General features: G+C 42.5%; 1 long non-coding RNA gene across 1 annotated transcript in view; it reads left to right on the forward strand.

Annotated features, from left to right (window-relative positions):
• Positions 1 to 389: 389 nt before the first annotated feature.
• LOC147673424 (uncharacterized) overlaps positions 390 to 16,416 on the forward strand; it is a 38,648-nt gene continuing 22,621 nt past the window's right edge. Inside the window, exons 1-2 of the long non-coding RNA XR_015302614.1 lie at positions 390 to 524; positions 704 to 774. This is a non-coding gene — a long non-coding RNA (uncharacterized LOC147673424). The remainder of the gene's footprint in view (positions 525 to 703; positions 775 to 16,416) is intronic.

Genomic DNA, 16,416 nt, shown 5'->3' on the forward strand with positions numbered 1-16,416 from the left:
AGTTAAGGATCAAGAATGTACAATTTAAAGTGCTTTCACCTTATATTTACAGTTTAAAGCATTTACGTGGTAAAAAAAAGTCGTGTCTATCATGTTCCTCTTTTTTTGTATCAGCTGGGGGCCTTAATATACCGGTTAAGCCGGTAAAAAAAAAAGTTCAGGTGGCAACTCTAGCCAACGTCCTTTGTTTGTAGGCTTCTAAAGGCGAGTGATTTAAACAAAACAAACAAATGAATGTATGACACAAATTCTGGAGAGGTTGGACTTCAAAAATGACTTTACCGGAAACAGCAGCTCTTTTTCTGCCTTTCTCGTCTGTACGCATAGCTCTGCGGTGCACCGGAAGTGTTTCCTGTTTGCAAGTCTAATGACCCGGAAGAGTAAGAAATACTGCATTGTCACTTCCTGATTAGAAACGGGCACCCCTTTGCCCTTGGTACAAGGATCAGTCCGCGTTCTGGGCGACTGCTTCGCATGTGGGGGGGCTCCGAGGGTGCCAGAGTGTGCCCTGCTATTGTAACAAGGTATTTTAGTATTTTATCGATCAGCTGTACCCGTTCCCGCGTCTCCCAGTGTGTTCTTTTTTTTTGCCCTGTGTAGTTATTCCCCATTTTATGAGCCCACCCAGCTCCCTTGTGTGCCTAGCGCGCTGGCTTCATTTGCCACACTGCCCAACAAGTCTTTATATCCCGTTTTATTCCAGAAATCAACGAATTTACATCCTAAAACCGCATGCATCCTAGCAGAAACCGCAAATAACAGATCTCTGCTCAGGTAAGGCATTTGCAAAGGGCGCCTGCTCTGATATATAGTTGAAGTTGCATAACATTAAAATGTTAGATAATAGATTTTCCGTTGCCCCGTTTCTGCAAGGACTGCATTTTTCACTCCTGGGCTTTCCTTTTACAAAAATATTTTTTCCAGTGTAACTTAAGTGAACTTAATCTCTTGAATTGATTCGATTCTTTAAAAGAAATTCCCAAATCTCGGGCGCCTGTTGCCACAGAAGTATGTCCAGTAAATGCGTTAAATGTGAGAGATACCCTGCCAATCACTGTCCATCTTTGAGGGGGAAACAGGACCGTCAGGACGTCTCCTGTACGATCTATAGTTAAACTGATTTTGGGGCACCAATGAATGATAAGAGATTTATCCAAAATGTACTGCTTTAATTTAGTTGTTACACTTAATTTAACCAATCGACTTACTAGAATGCCATCTATGCAAGGGGGTTGTAGCACTTACAAACACAGAGAGGAGTGCGTAGTGAAGTGAATGCATTTGGAAAAATTAATCTATAAATGTGAAGTTTATTAGTTAATGTAGTCAAGTTGCACAACTTCTACGACATTTCTCTAGGTTTAAGAAACCGCTGTGAATTTGGGGGTACTCACATGTACAAGAGTCTGCATTTTCTGTCATACTCAGACATGAGTCCCTTGCTCACTGCACCATCAGGATTCAAGCAAGCCGGGCCGACGACCGCTGAAATGCCAGAAACCGGTCCCCGGAATCTTGTCTCCTTTCTGGTGAGGAATTGGCTTGGTAGTTTAGTCTGCCCCGTTCCCATGATGCACTGGGCCAGGGGCAGACTGATTTGCATATAGCCAGGTTCTGAGCTGGGATGGTGCAGTGAGCTAAATAATGGTGATGGATCAAGCCCTGATCTTTGGACTGGGTAAGAGTGGTCTGCTTAATTCAGACACTCTGTTCATCACCACCCCCTTTTCTGAATTGCATTTTCTGTCAGGCCAGCCAGTCTCGGATTCGTTTTAACTTTTTTTCTGTTTTGTTCCTGCAACGTTTTGGAGCAGTTAAATTACTATTTCTGAACAAAAGTTTTAGTTTTTATCTTTGTTTTTTGGAGGTTGAATCCAGTGAATGACTTATTGTTGGGGTGCGATAATACTAGGTCCAGAACTGTTTTGTGAAGTGATATTGAAATATGGGCGTTATTGGATAATGAGGTGCAAGATCTCTCTGCAACCGCTAGAGAGTGAAGTAAAGGCAGGGAGAGGAAATATATATTTTTCTATTATATAAAAAAATATATTTTGGTTTGAAAAAAACATCAATTTTCAACATAAAAATTTCCACCCAAAAGAAAATCAGTGATAGAAATGTATCTGCAAATGTTTTTAAATTCATTGTTCTAACCAAACATTATCCAAAAAAGTGTAGGTTTTACTGATATCAACTGTTCAAATTGGAATCTTTTCTAGAAAATTGTTAGACAAAAGCATATCAAGTGGCATTCATTGATAGTCTTTAAGGCAATGGAAGGGCCTAATGGAAAAGTACGCCTTGTCAAAGCACGCTGTGGAGGTGGACCAACGCATTTTGGAGTACAGTTGTAAAGCAGGGAAACATGGTCGCTAAAATTGTTCAGGAGATAAACAATTTAACATACAAGTGTCTTAAAGAAGCTAATTTAGATAATCCTCTATAATTTGAAGGTTTTTGTACAAACTCTTGCACTTGAGTACCCGTTCTTCCACTCAACATAGAATCGAAATGTCAACCGTGCCTGCTTGAATCACCAGCTATTCAATGAAGTAGAAAGTGCTTAAGATGTCAAGTACAATAATGATTTCATATATAGAGTATTCCACCATGTAACCTTGAATCACCCAAGCAGTTTTGCGATTTAAATGAGTCAATACATTGCATTTGAATAATCAAAAAAGTGCACAGTTAAAATGGTGCAAAAATGATACCTTAAAGTTGCCAGGACTAGGTCTGTGGTGATAAACCAAGAGACATAAAAGTAAAACATCAGACACCAATAATAGAAATATAAAAGAAATGCCAATTAGAAACACACAATCATTGTCTTTTCTAGTGATAATATGTAGGACAACTCTGGCTAATGGACCTCTTGGTGTCTAACTGGCAGCAGTAGAGAATACTGTAAGTTAAACAGAACACAACCTAACTGACTCAGACTTCACCAAAACTATTTCATATCACTTTCTGATTCTAGATGTGAATTCCCACACTAAAGCAGATCGAATGCCGAAGCTTACCACTGATCAGTTGATGTAGGTTTGTGGCGCGGTGGAGAAGCAGACTAGGACAAGGTTAAAGGGTTCACTAGTATTGGGTTTATTTAAAGGCTGACAACAAAGAATTGTGGGAACTGTAGTGCTCTTGTTCCTCCTGTAGTCTTCCAGCTGGGGTCTCTTTGGGATGTTTCTGCCACGCTCCAGAGTCTTGCCAGTGACTCAATGCATGTATGGGAAAAACAAAAGAAGAAAAACGAGTTGTAAGGATGGGGTTCTAGATTCTGGGGGTGTATCGCAGGAAGCCAGGGGGGTGTGGACAGTGAGGGAGTGGCCAGTGCACCTTAACCGTCACCAGGGTGTCCTGTGTAATTTTACGCCGGTAGTCAGGTCCGCTTACGTGCTCGTGCTTTCTCCCACACCTCCCCCCTCTGCTGTTCTCGCTTGTGCGGCCCCACGGCAGCGCCCAACGTCCCCGTACCTTTGTGAGCCACGACCTCCTGTGGCCGTGACTGGCGTCTTCGCGGTGCCAGGTAGGGTCTGGCTGTCCGTCTGTTCCTCCTGGAGCTCGTCCCGCGTTGAGGTGTTCCTGCTGTCTGCTACTCTCCTCGCTGACTTCTGCTCCGATTCCTCCGACGACACCTGGCAGCACAAGGAAGGTCCTAACCCGGGTCTCCTCTTCTGCGCTGGTTCTCTCTCCTCGTCCCGCTAAACACCATCCTTCTTCCACTTCCTCGCTTTTGACCTCCTCGGACCCACTTGACTCCAAGGTCCTAACCCGGGTCTCCTCTTCTGCGCTGGTTCACTCTTCTCGTCCCACTGAACACCGTCCTTCTTCCACTTCCTCGCTTTTGGCCTCCTCGGACCCACGTGACTCCGTCACCTGACCTTGTAGTCCCGGGATGTTAAAGGGACAGTACTCAGGGAAGCTCTGTAAATAGAGAAGTGGAGACTGGGAAAGGTAAGGGGGGGGAACTGGTCCGCCTGGGGGTTCATGTCCTGCGCGGCAGGCGCATCCTCACAAGGTTTGATGTACTTTAAATGAAATGTTTTAGACTCCTACACCTCCACATGGATACCACCCTTCTGAGGCCCCCACACAGTGCCTAATAACCACATTTGAACAGCTGGATAACCACGTGGTAAAACGTGTGTTTTCACCAGAGGCTCCGCGACTTACAACTGCCATGTGAGCCTCATAAAAAACCTCTCCTTTGAGGGTTGGACTGGGACCTACCAGCTGGTGTGCCACTCACTAGAATTAGGGATGGATGCCTGAAGGGTCCCTGACCGCAAGCATTGTTACAGGGAGGAGGATTTATTCTGTGGTCACTACATTACTGTTACCTGTTTTTAATTAAATTATTTTTTAAAGTTCTTTTTATTGGGTTTTTCATAAACATTGCAGACAACAATGACACCCTGTACATTAGGACATTCCAAACTACATAAAATAAGAAATCCAATCAACACTAGGGTTTATTAAGGAACTTATTGGTCACATCAAAAGTATCCACCATAACATTATTCACTGACGTCTATCCGAGAGATACATGCTTCCCAAATGTTTCAGTGCTTGTGTGGGCTGCCCCACAGCACACCTAGCCATACCCTGTAGCTATTCCCACATCTTTGGGGCTGCACAGGAGCCCAACGTTTGACGCTATCGTGTTTTGCTAATAGGAGACCTAATCCTATCCGCATTCAAGCATATATCAGAAATCTTTCTTCTTTCATGTTCTCCAATAGCCCTCATTAAAAAAACAATGGGCGCCATTACGATAGCATTCTGTCGGAAAATGGACCGCTCGACAAGGGGTCGGCAGTCCTGCTTCCCTAATTGGAATACAACCACCTTCATGGTGGTTGGAAAGTGCGAATTTCCTATTGGGGATTGCGCTGTGGGCTGCAGCACAAGCCGCAATAGGTAAATCACACTTTTTAAACATCAGTGCATTGCGGGGCAGGCACCATGCGGTCCCTGCCACGCGATGCATGGATGTTTCGGGATGGGCACCACATGTGCCCCCCAGGACTCATAGCGGAGGCTGTGGGGGAAAGGGCCCTGCCAAGGGGCCCCAAAGTTAATTTTTGAAGCCTTTCTATGGAGGTCGAACCACCATAGAAAGGCTGTAGGAAACGTGCATCGTAATGCCCACAGCGGTACCTGAGCAGGCATGCCTCCATTTTAGGGGGGGTACGATCTTCCCTCTGTCCCAGCAGGCTCCTTGAGGCAGACCGCCTGAATCCTAATACTGCAGTCAGACTGATGCCTCCGCTGTTGGGCAGAAGGCCATCCGACAGCTCACTGTGGCGTAACGGGCCCAATGTAACAGGGACCTTCAGTACTTGGGTGACTGTCTTAGTTATCTGTACCAGTTTTTCTCAGTTATCGAGCCAAAGAACAACACTCTTCATTTTAATTTTGGCTGCCTTTTCAGCCTCTGGCTTGGACCTGCATGTTGCTGTGTTTTGCTTGTCCTTCCCAAAACACAAGCATGTGTCTGCTTCTATAGTTGTGGCATCCCTTGTTCACAGTTTAGGTGAGGCTGGGATATTCTATGTGCAAGTGCTGGAATAAGATAACTAGTTTCTGCAGAAAGAAACAATGATTTCAAGTGCCATAGATATTCGGATACCTGCAGTTCTCAGTAAATTGCAGAAAGTGATCTCCAACATTTGCATAAACTAACAAACTAGTACAAATACAGATCTGTATTGAATCTCACTTTCAGAATTTGTGCCTGGTTAATAATGCCTATCCTGCCACTTTTGTCAATCCGCATCCAACCATTAGCATTTAAAAGCATTGGTTGGTTGTGTATTGTCGACATCTTATCTATTGTCACTAAAGTGTTTTTAGGTTGGGCCTAAAGTCAGCGCGCACGTGTAGCTCTGCGAGACTTGCTGTACTGGAGTATGGAATAGAAGCCCTGCCCACACTCCGCCCGTATTTGTTATTGGCTTGTGTCACTGACTTTCATAAATGCTGGCTTCTGATTTCTTAATAGGCTTGTCAGTCCCTCTTTAGTACAGCCTTGTCTCCCAGGGCGACTGGCCCATTTACTTTGGTTGTTACACAGTACGTGTTATTTAGTCTTGTAAGCACTATTTTCTTCATTGAGTTTCTCCTACCTCAGGCACAACAACGTGCTTTGCTTACATTCAGTGTACCATGCGCACTTTCACTTTCTATGCAGCCGGGACAATGGCAGCCGCTTGTTTGCAGTCTCATAGGTCTCGCATTTAAATGCGAGACTTATGGCATTGTAAATATTTTTTAAGCATCTATACTTCCCTCTTGTTGCAAATCTTCTGTGGGCAGTCGAGAACACTCTAGGGCGGGTGAGGTGGGATATCTTGTATTTCCCAAACTTTCCATCTCTCTTACTGCCAACCGTTTCACATCATAATTACTACGTTGCAAAGTCCGAGCAGTGAACGCTGGCCCTGTGTGGTAAATGAAGATCCGATGGTCGGAGTTGTTGTTTGAAGATTTCTTTATTGTAGATGAAGAAACACCCACAGGGAAGTGCTGCCACTCGACTCCAGGACTCCAGGCAACTGACTATTGTTGCCCAGGGTGCTAGAATCGAACGGAGCCATAGAACAGCAACATAACAGAAGACATGAAGTATTTCCTCGTGCTGAGTACAGCACGAGGAGAATAGGTATATACTACAACTTCTCCCTCTTCATAACATATCAAAAGAGAAAAGAAGAGAAAAAGGAAAAGAAAAGAAAGCAAAAGCATCTAAAAGTGAAACATCAAAAGTAATTCAAAGTGAAACATGAACATTAATTTCAACTTAAAACGTAATCATTAAACCTGACAGGTAACTTCCTACATCGAACAGATGAATCAGAAACTTGATGTAAAGCCTTCCCATCAACATCAGAATCAATGGAAGAGGGAGAGGAACATGTTAGTGATGCAGAAGCATCTGACAAAGAACTCGATGAGGAGGTATCAGTAGAAATGGGAACATCTAACCAAAAAGACCAGTCACACTGATCAAATTGTTCTTTACTCAAATTCAATAAAGAGCGTGCTTGTGAATTGGTCAAGTGAACTAGAGCTCTCTTGTTCCACCATCCTCTGCTGCCAAGTAAAGCAGAAGCTTTACTGACAGAAGTTACCTGAACTGGTGTAGAGAAATTTGAGAGACCTTTAGCAACTTTTCTTGGGTTTTTGATGAGAACCCAATCACCAATTTTCAAGTCCATAGAACTGAAAAGTTTACCTGAATCGTGTTTGCTCTTCATGACAGACTGTTTATGTAAAACTTTTTCAGATAAAGTAACATCAGAATGTTCATAGGTCTTGACATTCTTCTCAGATAACCATTTAGGACACAACTTAGTGTGAACATTCCTATTTCTTAATAAAGAAAAAGGAGACATGCCAGTTGTACAATGGGGAGAAATGTTATACGACCAAAACTTCTCTTCAACAAAATTCCTTACATCATTGTGGGAAGAAGTAGCAGTTTGAACGGCATCTTTGAGAAGTCTATTGGCCCGTTCAACCAAACCGTTTGAAGTGGGTGAGTAAAGTGCAACTTTAAAATGACCCACATCATGTTCCAATAAAAATGAAGTAAATTTTTCGGATATGAAATGGGAACCATTATCAGTAACTACAACAGAGGGACTGCCTTCAATAATGAACAGTTTCCGCAGGAATTTGATGGCGTTGACAGAGGAGGGAGAATCACAAAACATGTGATACAACCATTTTGAATGGTAATCAATTAGAAGGATGACATATTTCATGTCATGAGGGAGAACATCAAATGGCCCAGAAAAGTCCAAACCAACCTTTTCCCAAGGTTTATCCGGAAAAGGAACTGGATGAAGTGGTGTACTAATGAGTTTCCATTTCTTATCCGAGAGTAAGCATTCATTACAAGAATCAATGTAAAATTTTTACCTGAGACTCAATAGAAGGCCACCAATAATGGGACTTGATAAGTTGGGATGTTTTAGTGATGCCAAGATGGCCTTGATGTGCAAATTTAATGATATCAGGTCTTATATCTGAAGGTGGAACAAAAAGGTCATGCCTCATTATTAAATTGTTGACAAGGGAGAGTTCAGAAGAAATCATGGAAAAGGCTTTCAGCTCATTAGACAGTTTCCTACTCTCCGGCCAGCCTTTAGAAATGTATTGTGCAAGCATTTTTAAATTGTGATCATTCTCAAATGCTCTGGACCAGGATTCTTCCGTAATGCAAGGGCATAATTTGGTGGCATCAAGAGTGGCGACTATACACTCAATATCACCAATCTCTTGCAAATCAGATGAGTCATTGAGAGACATGCGAGATAAGCAGTCAGCACGAAAATTTTTACCACCAGATATGTGCTTAATATTGAAGTGAAACTCATGTAACTTGGACAAGAGTCTGACAAGTCTTGAGGAGGCTTTCCCTAGGCCATCTCCATTGAGAAGTTGAGTAAGTGGCTTGTGATCAGTAAATAAATCAAATTCTCGTCCCCATATGTAATTTTTGAATTTTTCAATGGCCCAAACGCAAGCCAAGGACTCTCGTTCAATGGTGCTATAGTGGGTTTCAGAATCCTTAAGTCTCCTAGAAGAAAAGGCAATAGTGTGTTCTCTACCTGAGACCCACTGACCTAATACAGCACCTAAACCAGTCAAACTGGCGTCAACCATAATGAAACATTTGGCAGAATCTTGAAAGGGATGTAACGCAGGAGCACCAACAATCATGTTCTTAATGTGGGTAAAAGAGGCATCAATTTCTTCAGACCAAGAGAATTTTGAGCCTTTGCGAAGCAAAGAACGAAGAGGTTCAACAATTTGTGCATAGCCTTTTACAAAGCGGGCATAACACTCTGCTAAACCCAGAAAGGAGCAGAGGGCATCCTTGTCCTTGGGAGGGGTAGCATGAGTGATAGCCTCAATGAGCGAGGACTTGGGTTTTATACCTTCAGGAGTTAAGGTATGACCGAAGTATTCCAAAGATTGAGAGCCAAATTTGCATTTGTCTGCTCTGACAGTCATGCCAGCTTCATTGAGCTTGCTCAAAACAGAAGAGAGATGAGACAAATGGGAATTCCAATCAGGAGAAAAAACCAAAATGTCATCCTGATAGGCCTGCACCCCGGGGATAGACTCAAAAAGATGATCCATTATTTTTTGGAAAACACTAGCTGCACTAGCAAGTCCAAACGGAAGTTTCAAATATTTGAAAACACCAAATGGGGTCACAAATGTGGTGAGATCTTGTGAAGGCTCAGTGAGGGGAACCTGATGGTATGCTGAACGCAAATCAATTAAAGAAAAATATTTTGCACCACCTAGATTGGCCAGGAGATCGTGAATTTTGGGGAGGGGATGGCAATCAACCAAAATATTTTTATTTAATGTGCGTAAATCGGCACATAGCCTAACCTCACCATTCTTTTTGCGTACGATAACAATGGGCGAAACCCATTCAGAAGAATCTGAAGGTGCAATGATACCATCATTTTTAAGAGAGGTGAGTACAGATTTAAGCTCATCCCTGGCACTAATAGGGACAGGGCGAACTTTATGAACAATGGGTTGAGCAGAAGCTTTCAGCTTAATTTCATGTCGAAAGCCTTTGACAGTACCTGGTTGGTTGGAAAAAACTTTAGGGAATTTGTCCAAGATTTGTTTAATGTCAGACTCATGATCATTAATGAGGGGACAATCAGAAACAAAAGGTGGAACAGGGGAATAACCCTCAGGAGTGTCACCCACTCTAATGGGATCATCCGAACCAGGAACTAAGAAAAGACCCATTTTGGCAAGGTCTTGCCAGCCCACAATATTGCGACCCTTAATCGCAACATAAATCTTTGTAATGATGGATCTGCCAAAGCACTCTAGTCTATAGTTAAAATAGCCAAGCATAATAATATCAGATTCACCAAATGCTTTTGGACTGAGGTCAGATCCGAACAAAGAAATGGAGTTGTTCCATTTTTCATGAAAGAATACATCATTTAAAATGCTTATTGGAGATCCAGAATCTGCCATTACTAAAATTTCAATGTCCCCAAACAGTGCAGAGCAGAATGGACCTTTGACTAATTTAGAAGCATCAATGAAATTGCAATGGATAGACACAACCATATCTTGAAATTCATCAATACAATCATCCAAATCAGGACATACAATATTATTAACTGAAGGTCTGGTGGACTTTTTGACAGATCTGCATAGACCCTGGAAATGTCCTAATTTTTTACATAAAACACACCTTTTTCCCATAGCAGGACAAGAAGGATTATTGCCAATATGAGACTTAGATCCGCACCTGTAACAATAAGGGTTAGGGTTAGGTTCTTTTTGCAATTGTCTAAAAGACCTATTCGTATTAACTAAATTAACAGAATTAGAATTATCAAATGAAGAAGAATCAACAGAAGTATGAGGTTGATCTTTCTGAAGAGCATTGGATGTAGTAATGGACCTTTCAATGCTTTTAGCAATGTCAATGGTCTCTTGTAGTGTAGGCTTCTTACAACTCAATAGGCGTTGTTGGATCTTTTTAGAATAGCAAGCGAAAACGAATTGATCCCGGATGTATATGTCAGGATTGGATTCAAATTCACAAGTGGAAGCTAAAATTCTTAACTGGGCAATGTATTCTTCAATGGACTCATCCTCACGTTGTCTTTTTTTAAAGAAGTTATGTCTTTCAAGCATTTCATTTGGTTCTTCATCATAATGCCGAGCTAAGCGAGACAAAGCTTCCTTATATTCATCCCAGTGGTCACCTGCTTCGCCAGAGGGAGGAGGAGATCTAGGAAGATTTTCAAAGACATTCTGTGCAGCAACACCTAAACAACCATATAAAATAGCGACCTTTCTCTCAGGAGTGAACTTGACTGCATCAATAGCAACAATACGGTTGGCAAAAGCTCTAACCCACTGACGCCAAAGAATAGTAGGTTTCCCAGGAAGTTGAAGAAAAGGTGGGGGTTGAGCAAATTGTTGAGAAGAAGCCATTTGAAATGAGTTGTTTCACAGTTACAATAAAATTGAATAAATTATAATTAAAACGATGACATGTGCTCAAGAAATGCACGTAATAAATTAAAATTTGAGAACCAACTTGAAATGCAGGCAGTGGTGTGCCTGTCACCGAAATAAACACACTTTAAACTGAAGAAAAAAAAAATTGTTAAATAAATAAATGTAGATGAAACCATGAAAATACCAGTACTTGGTTTTCGAAATGACGAAGAAATGTCAGCAAAACAAAGCGGAGATCGGATTTCAGCGTTAATTTGAAGAGTTGAATCCGTGTGAGCGTGTAGCGCAGAGCACGTAGCTGTAACTAGGCAACCAGTTAAGATGGCTGCTCCGCGTGCGTGTTGACAAAGGGACGTGGTGACGTGGTGAAGTCAAGTTCAGGAGCGGCGAATGCACGTTAGTGAGGACGATGACGTGCAAGGAATGCTGACGCAAAAGGAATGCAGCGTACTCACGGGCTGAAGCTCGAGCTGGAGCTCGAGACGAACCGTCACTGCCAGCGTCAAGGAAATGTCGAGTTGCGAGGAAATCCCCAACAAACAGGCATGAAGTAGACCACCGAAGACTTGAGGTGAAGGTAGATCAACGGGGTTAAAAATGGTGAAGCGCCTGAGGAGAGTTGAGAGGGCGAGCTGGATGAGGTCGGCCGAGTATCTCCTGGTGGGTGTTAGAGTGTGGTTCAGGACCCGCTCTTCGCCAATTGTGGTAAATGAAGATCCGATGGTCGGAGTTGTTGTTTGAAGATTTCTTTATTGTAGATGAAGAAACACCCACAGGGAAGTGCTGCCGCTCGACTCCAGGCAACTGACTATCGTTGCCCAGGGTGCTAGAATCGAACGGAGCCATAGAACAGCAACATAACAGAAGACATGAAGTATTCCCTCGTGCTGAGTACAGCACGAGGAGAATAGGTATATACTACACCCTGGAGCCAGGCTGTCTGCCCCTGCACACCTAAATGCTGCGCGCACTCCATGGGGAGAGGGATGGCATATTTAGGTGCCCGTGGAGTTCCCTTGGGAGAGTTCCGGGTCCTGGCGCATTGTTCAGCTGTAAGCCAAAACACTAAATGATGCACAGCGCAAAAGAAACTGTTAAAAAGTGTGTTTAAGTGATATGTAAAAAAATATATTTTCACTGAAGAAGGGAGGAATGAAAGTAAGTGGGGAGGGGATGGGTCGGCAGGAGCAGAGTTGAAGTATGGGCTGACTAGCGTGTCCCAAAAAACGTTGTTCTACACTCTTTAGTTTAAAGATTTACTCATTCATACGCAGTGGGCAATGCCCTAAGAGTAAACATCGTCATTTTCTGCCTCTCCTGTGTATTTAAAAATGTGTTTATTGTAATATTTTTAAGTTTAAAAAAAGGTCAGTTCACTCTGTTTTGTTAAGACCACATAATGTGCTTGCTGCAGGATTCTACCTATAAAAAACCTGCAGATTGCTGGGTTGACTGTTGATGGGTTTAACAAAGCCTTTCAGACATCAAACTATGTTACAGCTGAGATAGGCAATGGGAACATCTTACTTCGATTAAAGTGCTTTATAGAAGATGTGTTATTCTTACTGTCATTGCCGAAAGAAAAATCTGCTGTCATATCCTGTCATATCCTGCTAGGGGGCCCAGATTATGCATTTTATGTGACTATGGATCGGTGCCTTCCCCCACAGTCCTGTAGGTTTCACCTGCTGAAGGGATACCCAGAATGTGCTTATGGTACAGAAGTCCAGTCTCTTCCCCATTTTCCAGCTGTCGATGGTCTTCCCACTTTATCTTCCATCTTCCCATAACGATGTGAGCTTTCTTCTTGATTGCCTCTCTTTTGCTGCCACTGGTCTGTGAGCCCCTCCTCAATCACTGCCTTCATTGGTTCCTCTCTTTACTGTCTATTTAGCAGAGCAATGTGCACAACATTGCCAAGCTCACACCAGGGTACATTGCACGAAAACACCTCACACACGGCCCAGAACTGCCACACATTTGGGTCTACTGCTCACAAGTGCACACATCTCTAAACACACAGCACAAGCGCATATTTCAATGTCCTTCAACTATGACCTCCAGTGCATACACGTTTAAAGTCTCAAGTTTCTTCTGCTGCTACGATGGTTGTCTTTGACCACATAAAGTGCTCTGCTGCCCTTTGGCTAGGCTTGCTTGATAGAAATACCCTATACGTACATACCTCCAGTGCAAACCGCTTTAGAGACTCAAGTGTGTTCTGTCCAATGCGCACACATTCTGGGTTTCAAGTTTCTTCTGCCATGACCTCCGGTGCATACATATAGAGTCTCCATTTTTCCTCCATAAATGTGAAAGTGCTTCATGGGCGCAAGTAAATTAAAAATTATTTCCAATGCAATAGGTATCTCATTTGCAAGAGTTTAAGCTATTGCACTGCCAATAGCTCAAACTCTCGTTAATGCGAGACCTGTTGCATTGCAAATGCTTGTTTGAAATGGTCCGTGGTTTGTTCAGTCATTGTGGGCGAACATTTTCACGTTAATTTTTTTATGATTTGGGTCTCCGAAGAGTTCCACATAAAATAGTAGATATACTTCCAAAGTCATCACAACCCATCCATAAAAGAAGAATGTCCTTAATTTTTACCATATAAAATTCATCATTCTGTATAAAAACAGAGGAAGAGCATATGTACAGAATCCGTTCCAAAGACCTTTCCAGTGCCAAGTATACAGAGCTGTAACAAATCAGATTACCATCATGGGATTCTTAGAGAACTTTGGTTAACCTCATAGCTGCTATGGAACGTCCATCTCCAGTGCTGGACGTTCCATTGCGCAGGTGCAATTCGAACGTTCAACGGCCGACGGCAGCACTCCCGAGTTAGTGGTGCCGTCGGCCGGTGAACGTGCGCAGCACCTAAAGGGTTAAACTTTTTGCGGTAATTACAGAAATATATATATATATATATATATATATATATATATATATATATATATATATATATATATATATATATATATATACACAATACTGCAATAAGAGCTTAACACCTTCGGTGCTGCGCACGTCGGCGCCGACGGCACCACTACCTCGGGAGTGCTGCCGTCGGCCATTGAACGTTCGAATTGCACCTGCGAAATGGAACGTCCAGCACTGGAGCTGGACGTTCCATAGCTGCTAAGGTGTTAAGGATTACATACTTATAGTTAAAACGCGGTCTTTACGATTCAAGGTACAATACACAATAGCCAGCAGCGTAATACGAGTGCATGGGAATTTAAAAAGTCATAATAAAAACAGGGCTTTACGACTCTGGAAACAGTACACAATAGCTAGCAGCATAGTAAAAGTGCGTGGGAATTAAGACTCGTAATAAAAGCAAGGTTCTATGATTCAGAATACAGTACTCGATAACCGCTGCATAGAGAGTAGCAAATTAGTGCAAGTGCTCGGATACATTCTTAATAAACCAATACTGTTCTAGAATAGATTTAAGAATTGTTTAAAAAAGCTAAACATTTTAAAACCAACTAGTTCAGAAGGGGGGGGGGCAGCAGATAGTTATGGGCTTCTTCTGCTGTTGCAATGTCCTTCAGGAAAAAAATTCTTAAGTATCTACGGCGTAAAGGTTGTAATATGGGACAAACAAATAGAACATGATTTAAGTCTTGTACACAGGAATTACATAAACGCAGAGTCTTTCATATGTAGTAAGGCCCTCCCAAGCTCCTGTTACAATACTTAAAGGGAGTACATTCAACCTAAGTAGCAAAATAGCTCTACATACTCCATGTTGGAGATTCCATAAAACATAAGGTTGAGGTTTTTTATAGATACTACTCCCTGCTATACAGTCATTATTACTATTCTCTGTGCACAAAAAAATGTCTCTTACACCGTAGATTTTTTTTTTTAATTCTGGTTTTCAGAACTTGTGTGGGAAGCCCCACCATACTGTCCATCTCAAAACCGAACAGTTTTTTGGCTGTTTGATAATTTCTAAAAAGAGCACCTTTTCCCTTTATGGTGACAAAAATTTCCTCGCACAATGCTACCTATAAGGCGTTCTCAGAGCTATTCCCTAGTGCGTTACTCCATCTTAAACACGCAGCCATAGAGAGCACGTACGTGGGGAGTAAACCGAATTCTAGCCGAATCGCTGCTATAGTGGCAGCGTGATTCAGATTACAAATTTGGCGCCAAATCCGTCCCTCTACTTTCTCAAATTTATCCCATTCTTGTGCATCTACTGTTTCGCAGGCATAGCTCAGTGCTGGCGGTATCTTTATTTTATAAACTGACTAGCAGCCCGTCCCGACGTTGTCCGGGTATGAATTGCTGCCGGCCAGTAGTATATTGTTTTGTAGGATTTCGTTTTGATAGCATTTCTTATCTGTGACAGGCCTGTGAAACGCTCCGATTCACAGTGCACTGCTGATGCACTTAAGAGTGCGCGTTCAGTAGTGTGTGAACTCTAGTTTCCCTACTTTATTTTTCCTTGCAATATTATATAGCGCGAACTCGACAACATGGCATGAGCACAATTTACATTACAGAAGAACACATTCATTTGTGGTAGGCAAGGGGAGACAAAGCGATTTGCCTGGAATCACAGGATGTTGAGCTGATGCCGAGATTCGATGCGTAGCTCCCCAGCTCTAAAGTTTGCAATTCTAGAACTTGTGGTGGGAGGTGTGTCTAAAAGTGTATGTCGGTGCTGGCCATCAATGAGGGAGACCTATGCATTTTTCAAATGGGTGGTGAAAAAATATGAGTATGTTGCTGAAGATGTGGGCCGCCGTGCCACCAATGTACTTATCGGGGGGAGGGTAAACACCCATTATTCCGCAACTTTCTTTCCGCATACCATCATTCCGCATACTTTCATTACGAAAGTACCATGACTCCACAATGACATTATAACGCATGGCATTACATTTTATATGCTTTTTCCAAGCATACATTTACAACGAAATTCATTGTAAATGCATGAATGGTAAAAGCATGTTTTTTTAATGTTTGGATATGGTAAGTATGGGTATAGGGGTATATGTTTTGGGGTACTGAGGTATATGTTTTGGGGTGTTTGGGTATTTTAAGGGTTCAGATATAGTTTTGGGTTATGGGGTACAGGGGTAGTTTAATGGGTATATGGATAGGTATGGGTTTGGGGATACAGGGGTATTTTTAGGGTTCAGGGCTAGGTTTGGGGGTACAGGGGTATTTTTAGGGTTCAGGGGTAGTTTTGGGGTACAGGGGTATTTTAAGGGTTCAGGGATAGGTTTGGGTTTTGGGGTACAGGGGTATTTTAAGGGTTCAGGGCTAGGTTTGGGTTTTGGGGTACATGGGTATTAGGGTTCAGGGGTAGGTTTGCGTTTGGGTTTTGGGGTACAGGGGTACTTTTAGGGTTCA

Source organism: Lissotriton vulgaris, chromosome 12 (assembly GCF_964263255.1).
Source record: "Lissotriton vulgaris chromosome 12, aLisVul1.2, whole genome shotgun sequence".
Classification (NCBI taxonomy): Eukaryota; Metazoa; Chordata; class Amphibia; order Caudata; family Salamandridae; genus Lissotriton; species Lissotriton vulgaris.